Source organism: Dipodomys merriami, unplaced genomic scaffold (assembly GCF_024711535.1).
Source record: "Dipodomys merriami isolate MVZ:Mamm:240054 unplaced genomic scaffold, mDipMer1.0.p SCAF_17, whole genome shotgun sequence".
Classification (NCBI taxonomy): Eukaryota; Metazoa; Chordata; class Mammalia; order Rodentia; family Heteromyidae; genus Dipodomys; species Dipodomys merriami.
In genome coordinates, this window is record NW_027203048.1 from 9454736 (window position 1) to 9464031 (window position 9296).

Genomic DNA, 9296 nt, shown 5'->3' on the forward strand with positions numbered 1-9296 from the left:
ATGGAGCAGACATCCATTCCTAACATGTGGATCACTTCCCAGGGTTACACAACCACCCTGGCCTAAGCCCTCCAGAGCTGACAAGCTATAGAGACGTCCCTTCCACACCAGAGTGAGGCTTGGACTGTATGGTATCCAAACCAGACCAGCCTTCACCATTGGCCATGGACTGGAGTGGAGAGTAGGCCATGGTAACAACAGAGAAACCAAATTGTCATAACAAGAGAGACCCTGAGGAATGGGAAGTGATGGCTTCATGTTTCAGAGGGAATAGGGGGCTGGGGGACAGGTGGGGATGGGCACAGGTAACAGAGTTAGGACCTCAGGGCTCCCTGGAGAGTGATCCTTCCCCCCCCTTCCCCATCAGCCCCAGGAATGAGGGCTTATCTGCACTGGAAATGCAGTGCATTTTAGCTACTCTAACAGCAGCTAAAAGGATAAGTAAATTGCATGTGTCAAGGGATGCTGCACAGCTGAGCAAAAACAAGGAGCTACAAGTACATGCAGTGATACAATTGGGGATCAGTCACCATCCTGAATGAGAAGTTAGACAAAATAAAGGAGGACACTGAGGATGTGGCTCCATGGTAGAGTGCATAAGGCCCTGGGTTCAATCTCTAGCACCAAACAACAATAACAATCATTTTTAAGAGCATACACTGTAGGATCCCATTTATACAAAGCTTTTAAAAACAAACTTAATCTAGAAAGACAGCCTAGCCATGGCTGCCTTGGGGCTCCAGGGCAGGCAGGAGGAAGCAACACTTTCCAAGTGAGATGAGGCTCTGGAGAAGCAGGTACCACCTGTCCATTCCACTCCAGCTAACAGCCAGGGATCCTCAGAAGGCCCAAGTCTCTCTCCTCAGGACACTACCCCTATCTGGGAGTGGCTTAGAAAGGGAGACTCCCAGAATGCTGGGGCTTATATCCTACAGGCTGGTTCTGCTTCAAACATTAAAACTTTGTGGCAGCTGCTTCTTCTCCCACTCCATTCTGCTTCAAGTAATTCCCCAAAGCTGGCTCCAAATTTCACAAAGGATGCTTCTTTCATTCCCCAAACCTGTGGAGCCAGCCGGCCAGTCACCATCGTGCACACTCTAGAGATGAGGGCTCCACCTGTTAGGCTGGTGGAGTCCCCTAAAACCTCATAGCTAAAACTGGAAGACAGAGATTGGGCTTCTAGACCAGCCTCAAAGGGTCTCCCCTCAAAAACCCATAAGGAGCCAGGCACCAGTGGCTCACGCCTGAAATCTTAGCTACTTAGGAGGCTGAGATCTGAGGATCGTGGTTCAAAGCCAGCCCAGGCAGCAAAGTCCCTGAGACTCTTATCTCCAGAAACTATTCAGAAAAAGCCGCAAGTAGTGTTGTGGCTCAAGTGGTAGAGTGCTAGCCTTGAGCACAAAGAAGCTCAGACCAGAGCCTAGGACCCAAGTTCAAGCCCCAGGACTGGCAAACAAAACAAAACAAACAAACAAGCAAAAAACCATTCAGAGTGGACCTAGCACAGTAGCTCATGTCTGAATCCCCAGCTACTTGGAAGGCAGAGATCAGATAGGTAGGACAGTTGTCTGGAGATTCACCCTAGACAAAAATGCCAGACTTTATCCAACAACACAACTAAAGCCAAAACAAAAAAAAAGGGGTACGGGGGTTAGAAGTGCTCGAGGTAGAGCCTTTGCCTAACAAGAGTGAGTTCAGATCTAGTACTGAAAAAAATATATATATATATATGTATATATATATATTTTTTTTTTAAAAAAACATGTAAGAAACGTGAGCCAGTGGCTCAAGCCTGTAATCCTAGCTACTCAGGAGGCTGAGATCTGAGGATTGTGATTCAAAGCTAGTCTGGGCAGGAAAGTCTGTGAGACTCTTATCTCCAATTAACCACCAGAAAACTGAAAGTGGCCCTGTGGCTGAAGTGGTAGCGTGCTTGCCTTGAGCTGAGGAGCTCAGGGACAGCGCCCAGGCCCAGAGTTCAAGCCCCACAACTGACAAAAAATACAAAATACAAAATTAAAAAAACAGATCTTCAGAAAACTTAACAAAAGATTTACTGAAGAAATTCCCAAAACCTGTGCCCCAGGAGGCCCAGAGGGCTCAGGTGCAAATGCTGTAACACAGAGGAGAAATGCTGTCATTGCACCTGCCAGAAGCCAGGCACCAAGCAAGGCAGGAGTTGCTGTTCCCATTTTCCAGGTGGCACATGGCTTAGGAGAATTGAGTGACTTGCCTAGGTAGGACAGAGCAGAGCCCAGAATGAAAGTGCAATGTCCTTCCCTCCCCTCTGCCTCCCTTCACCCATGGCACGGCCAGCACCATGGGCCCTCGGCCAGCTCTCTACTTCAGTGCTGTCCCTGCAGCTGCTACTCGGTCCCCTCATGACAGGATGGCCATCCCCAGAGAGGAGAGGCAGCTAACTGACCCCCCTCCCCTGCCAAGACCAGCCAGCCAGACCCACTCTGGAGAGCCCCTGGGAAACGGCATTTTAACAGTAATATTCTAGAAGCACTCATTTAGAGAAATACTCAGATCCTTCAAGAAATAGATACTGACTTAAGAAAGGGTTTGGGTCTATTTTAGAGAAAGAAAAATAATTGCCACTCCCGTCTACCAGGAATAAAGCAAGCCATGGAATTCGGAAGAGACCCCTACAAGTGGCACAACCTCAGTAGAGACTAAACCACCTCTTTTGTAGGAAAATAAGGTGTTCCTTCCTCACGCACCGCCCCTCCCCCCCCCCCCCCCCCCCCGCAACGCTGTGCTTAGCTAGAGAGAGGAGAGGGAAGAAGTCAGAGGCTCTCAGCTGACGCCTCACCCACACAGCAGGCCTGAACATCTTACTCTTCCCTCAGGCAAGGGCACACAGACGCATCTTTCTGCCTGACTCCTCTAGGCTAAAGCTGAGTGGAGAAGAGGTCATTTTGCCCAAAGTCACTAAGCACCCTACATTAACAGTCCTAGAGGTTTCCAACAGTTTCAGATTCAGGCTTTGGCCCAAAAATTTCTTTAAAAGGCCATCCTCCTTCCTTATTCCATAGCATTTTATGTTTTATAGCATTTAAACAGAACTGCTTTTAAGCTAAGATATGCACTACTTTCCTGACATGTCCCTATAAAAAGAAAAATCTGGGGAACATCTACATCGCCAGCCAGGGACTTGCTCTGGAGCCCTGAGCAGCGTAAGAAGCTGCTGGCCCCAGTCTGGGATTCCTCTTCCCAGAAGCCCTCGGCCTTCCTTCCCTGTGAGCTGTGGGCATCAATCCCCTGGAAGGGACATCCTCATGATTTAGAAGCACGACAGCTATATTACAGTGTCCAGAACAAAAACTACTAAAGAACTACATATTTGACAGTTAACCCCATAAAGTAGCTATAACTGTTACACACATTTTACAGATGGAAAACAAAGGTTCCATGAGGCCAACAAATCTCCACATCATCTCTGATTCCATAGCGCATGCCCCTCCAGCCTCTCGGTCTCCCCCATGGAAGACATCGAAGCTGGCACAGACTCTGAAGCCAACCACCAGGCCTGGTGACTACCCAACCTCCTAAGTGGGACCTCCCTGCCATCTTGATGGAGGGTACTTGACAGTGTTCTCCCACTTCTCACCCCTAGAAAAGCTGAACCCTCAGCACTGTTTGGGGTTTTTTTGCATCTCTCTGAGCCCCTCACCTTCTAATGTCCAGGGTATGGCCATCCCTAGGGAGTTGTTTCCTAGTGTTAAATTTCCCTCAGGTGACCCACAATCAACTGTTAAAGCTGGTTGGGCCTCAGCAGCATCTCCTCTACACACAGGATCAGCGCGCCACCTAGTGGCTGCAGTGAACCTCATTGTGGCCAACTGCAGGATCAAGCCAGAGAGCTGGAAGACTCAGAACAAGTGATGTAACTGAGGTTGTGAGAAGTGAAGTGGCCAACCTAAGTAGAATCCAATCTCCAGGGCCAAACACAGCCCAGCTCTTAGGTAGCAGGACCATGCTTCCTTAATGTCCCTGGTTCTGGAGAAGCTGCTTATCTAGAGCCGGCTGCTGGTTCTGGTAGCTGTAACATGAGGAAAATGTCCCATTTCACAGGGAGCCCATCTTCCTGGCCCTGCACCCTCTATTCTGTTTCTCATCTTGAATGGGTACATTTGTACATGCTATAAAGTATAAGAGATGCAAAAAACCATGCAGTGAAAATAAGTCTCTCTCTCTCATCCCCAGCCCTCCACCACCCAATTAGCAGCGTTTTCACATCCAGCCAGATTTTGTGTATTTACAAGTGCATACAAGTACTTTTTATACATATGATAGCATCTTAACATCCTATTAAGGACATCACTGTACATCGGCCCATGAAGAATCTCCCCATCCCTTTGTTAAGTGACACTGTACCCCCCCCCCCAGCCTCCTGATGTGGCCATATATGGAGGGGCCATCATTTATTTGATCACTCTCTTACTGATGACTGTTGGTCCCCAATGTTTTAAGTGGACAGTGTGTGGTTCCCAATATCCATTGCTATAACAAGCATTTGTTGGAACACATATCAGAATGAATTCCCAGAAGTGAACTTGCTGGGAATACCAGTTAGAATTCACTTTGGTCTTATATGCCAGAAAACTCAACATAAGTTTCAATATGAAGGGCCTAGCCAGGCACCAGTGACTAATGCCTGTCATTCTAGCTACTCAGGAGACTGAGATATGAGGATCAAGGTTCAAAACCAATCTGGGGCAGCGGGGTGCAGTGACTCACACCTATAATCCTAGATACTCAGAAAGCTGAGATTTGAGCATTTACGATCGAAGGCAGCCCAGGCAGAAAAGTCCTTGAGACTTATCTCCAATAAACTACTCAGCAAAGGCCAGAAGTGGCTCTGTGGTTCAAGTGGTAGAGCACTAGCCTTGAGCAAAAGAAGCTCTCAGGAATAGCACCCAGGCCCTGAATTGAAGCCCCAGAACTGGCACAATACCCCACACACACACCACACACACATACCACACAAAGCTGGGTAGGAAAGTGGGAAACTCTTATCTGCAATTAACCATCAAACAGCCAGAAGTGGAGTTGTGGCTCAAGTGGTACAGGACCAGTCTTGAGTAAAAAAAAGCTTACAGATAGTACCTAGGCCCTGAATTTTGGCCCTCAGTACTGGTGCACACACATATACATATATATATATATATATACATTATATATGCATACATATGCATATATACACACACACACACATATATATGTGGCCTGATTATCTCATGTTAAACAAGTCTAGCAGCAGATAGTGCAGAGGCACACAACAGCTCCATGCCAGGGTGTACACATGTAAGTTTTGTAGATATTACCAGATCACTCTCTTCATAAAGTTGTATTGTCTCAATCTCCACCATGAGTGCACACAGCACTGTCATACTTTAACATTGCTCATTTAGACAAGTAAAATGATGTTCATTGTACATTTAATTTGCATTTTTCTTATTATAAGCAATGCTGAGCATCTTTTCATGGGCCTAAGAAGTCCTTTCTTTTCCACAAATTGTCCAGTTATATACCCTAGCTTTTCTCCTTTTGTGTTTATTTTTTGTATCGGGGTATGGTTAGTTTTACTAAGGCATACCATAAATTTTCCCATAAACACTGTACAACTCATAGTTTCAATATATTTACAGGCTTGTATAACAATTGCTGTTTTAAACTAAGTAAGTAAAACTGGATTCAAATAAATAAATACAGAGTCAAACAGCTCACAAGTCACCACAAGTCTTATTTTGTTTGTGAGTGCTGAGGATAAACATGCTTGTATATGCTAGACCAGTGTTCTACCGCTGAACTACATTCCCAGCCACTGTTCGTTTTGTAGAAGTGATGGTGCTTTTGTTTTGTTGCATGTTGATTGGCTGGTTTGGTTTGGGTTGGGTTTGTTGGATGTTTATTCTGAGGCTAAGTTTCTTAGGCAACCCAGGCTGGCTTTGAACTCACACTTCTGCTCCAACCTTCCAAGTGTTAAGATTCCAGGTATATACAACTATACCAGGCTACAAGTTACTTGTTGTTGACCTGGACAAGTCACTTGCCTGCTTGGCCTGTAACAAGGACTTAAGAGATTGCTTTTGCTAAACAAACTGATTCTTCATTCCCAACAGGTAACTAAAAGTAAGAGAAAAGCTTGAATCTATATCTGCCTTCATTTTCTACCTGTCTCCTTTGTTCCTGAAGGCACCTTGAATTCCAAGAACAATAGGTCTGATGGGTAAATATCTTGTGACAAGAGCAATCACAACTTTCTTACTGAGAACAAGGTTCCTCCACTAATCCTAAGATAATGATCTACAAGGCCACCTCTAGACTGAGATTTATTGACTCTGAATTCTTGCCTCTCCTTTCCCTGTATTAGAATCTGGGAGTTCATTTCAGTTCCCTCAAGGCAGAGCTAAGGACCCAAATCCCCTTATCTTACTGGTGTAATTATACTGATTAAAGTTCTTTTTCTGTTCTGGGGGTGAATGACCAAATTTGGAAACTTGATTTGTTGGGTTGGCAAACTGAGAAATGACATGCAGAATGCCTAAGGAAATTTTAATTTCAGAACAATAACAGATAATCTTTTACTATTATTATGTCCCAAGCAGCATTAGAGACATTCTTACATAGCCACATGCTGCAAAATGAGTAACTTCACAGTCCCCACAAGGGGCTGAAGAGTATATAGCCTAGGAACAGATATTTCCAAATGCTTTTATAACCATCTTAATTTGTGTACACATGTAACTAAAGTTCTAGGCCCCAGGCCCAATTCCAAGGTTTCAAGTCCAGCCACTCCCCTCAAAATGCCAAATAAAAAGACAGGTGTGATGAAGGGCAGAAAAAGGAGATTTACTCATTTAAAACAAGCACACTATAGGGAAAGGCAAAGTGAACACTTCAGCCTATCTTTATGGTATAGACTTGAGCTTTAGAGATTATATTGGTATTTGTTGTTCTTTGGGAGTCAGTACTGGCTGTGCTAAGCTTTTGGCTTACCGCTGGTACTCTACCACTTGAGCCACACCTCCACTTCTGATTTTTGTTGCAGCATAGAGTCTTACAGGCTTTTCTGCCCAGGTTGGCTTCAAACTGCAATCCTCCTGAGTAACTAGGATTAAAGTCTTGAGCCACCAGCTCCCAGCTGAGTTAAGTTTTAAACAGAGAAGACTTGGAAGCAGGTTACAAATAACTGTTAATGATTATTAAGCAGTCCTGGCCACAGGTGTGGTCCAATAGGTTAGGTGGCTCTTTATTTCAGGATTGGTCAGGTAGGGTTTTGTTACAATAAGAAAGGCCCTGTTGCCTGGCAGAGAAAAGCTTAATCTCCTCACAGGATGTTTACCCATCAGCTCTGACCTTCCTAGGTTCCAAAGTGGCTGCAGAATAAGTTTGTGCTTTCCAGCAAAAGCAGCTTCTAATCCCTGTTCCCAAGCAGTCTAGGACATGTGCACAATGACAAGCTAACCTAATAACACAGATCTCAGAATGTGTCTCTGTTATTTAAGTGGCATGAGACTGTCTTCTAAACATGATTCCTTATCTGAAATAGATTTAACTGGGAGACTTCATTTTATCTGGATCTACCTCCATCCTTCTCCCAGAGATTCGAGCCAAACACTAACTTCTAGAAACTAATGACTCACCCCGTAGCTAGTGGTCAGCTCTGATTAAGAAGGGAGGGGATGTGAGGTTGAGGAATAGAGAAGATAAGAAAAAAAAAAATTAAGAAAAGGTTTGAGAATCAAACCTGAAGCTGGAAGGAACAGGTGACTCCTAATCTAATCATCTGTGGTCACCATAGAAACCAGCTGGAAAGTCAGCCTGGAGGAGCTGGATGAGCCAGTGTTCATGCCTCTCTGCTTGTGTACAGTCCCCACTCCCTTCCTCCATGACCTCCCCAGGCCTGGTTTGCTTGTCTCAATTCTCTCTCAGGACCTATCCCAGCCCCTTTCCTCCCAAGCCTCTTGCCCCCGTGTGCAGCCAAAACCTCCTTGGATGGCTGTCCTCCAGTGTCATCCTGGGGGGGAGGGGAAGGCAGGACACCCAGTCCTAGCCTGACAGAGGTCACAGTCTAACCATTAGACAGGCTAGCCATGAAAGAAAAATGGCCCACGGTTATGCAGCAAAAAGTTACTGAAAACCTCAAGTCTAACATGGCCTGTTTGTACACAGATCCCTGTCCTTCCCAGAGCACAGTAATTCTCTTAATCCCGACTGTGATTAAATTAATTGAGAAAATGTTCAGTCCTTCAGACAAGCCACAGGCAGCCAGCTTTGAATACAAAAGCAGGATTTGCACTAAGCATTTTATTTGACTCTAGAAATTAGAGGCTTTTGAAAGGTAGCATGCAAATTGGTTCAAAACATGGCTGACTTTGGAAGACCAGGCCAGAAGACTGGATTCAGTTTACGCAAAGCAAGAAAAGTGCTCTGAAAGGCACAGCATGGGATCTCTGTACTTCCAGCTGGTGGACAGGCCCTGATCTTATAGCAGCTGTTTTGATTCTCTCTTGCAGTACCCTTTGACATCTCTCTTCCCCTCCATACATTGAAATATGGTTTCCATTTTACAGATAGGAAAGTGAACCTTTCAGTGCTTGAATGATCAAATGCAAGTCACTTCTGTGAGGTCTGCCCAGGAGAACAGCCCCGCCCCCCTTCCTCTTCACCTGCTTGAAATCAGTGATCACCTGTCAATCACCTGACCGTGAGTCAGCAAAGGATCCCAGGCTTTGTAGTCACTTCCTCATTCACTGAGGTCATTTCCTGAACCACCCTGCACTGGCTTTCCTCAGACAGTGAGAGGTTCGCCAGGCATCACTTCTACATCCACTCTGGTCCTGCCTCCTGCTTCTCCCTATATAATCCATCATGAATCCTGCTCTTTCTCTCACTCCAAGTAGTAGATCCAGACTGAAGCCCATCTATCCTTCTTTAGTCAGGGATAATTCACATCTATGTCATTCCACACCTGAAGATTTTGTCTCTTACACAAAAAATAAGGAAGCCCTTGTTTTGAACTGAACTCCTGCAATAAGCTGTAACAGATCAAGCCTGACAAGATCAAAATGGAGTCACTAACTGGACACTGGTGATCCACACTGTAATTCCAGGTCTTCAAGAGGTTGAGATCTGAGGATCACTATTCAAAGCCAAACTGGGCAGGAAAATCTGTGAGACTCTTATCTCCAATTAACCAGCAAAAAGCCAGAAATGAAAGTATAGGCACCAGCTTTGAGGAAGAAGGAGGAAGAGGAGGAGGAGGAGGAGGAGGAAAGAGAGAA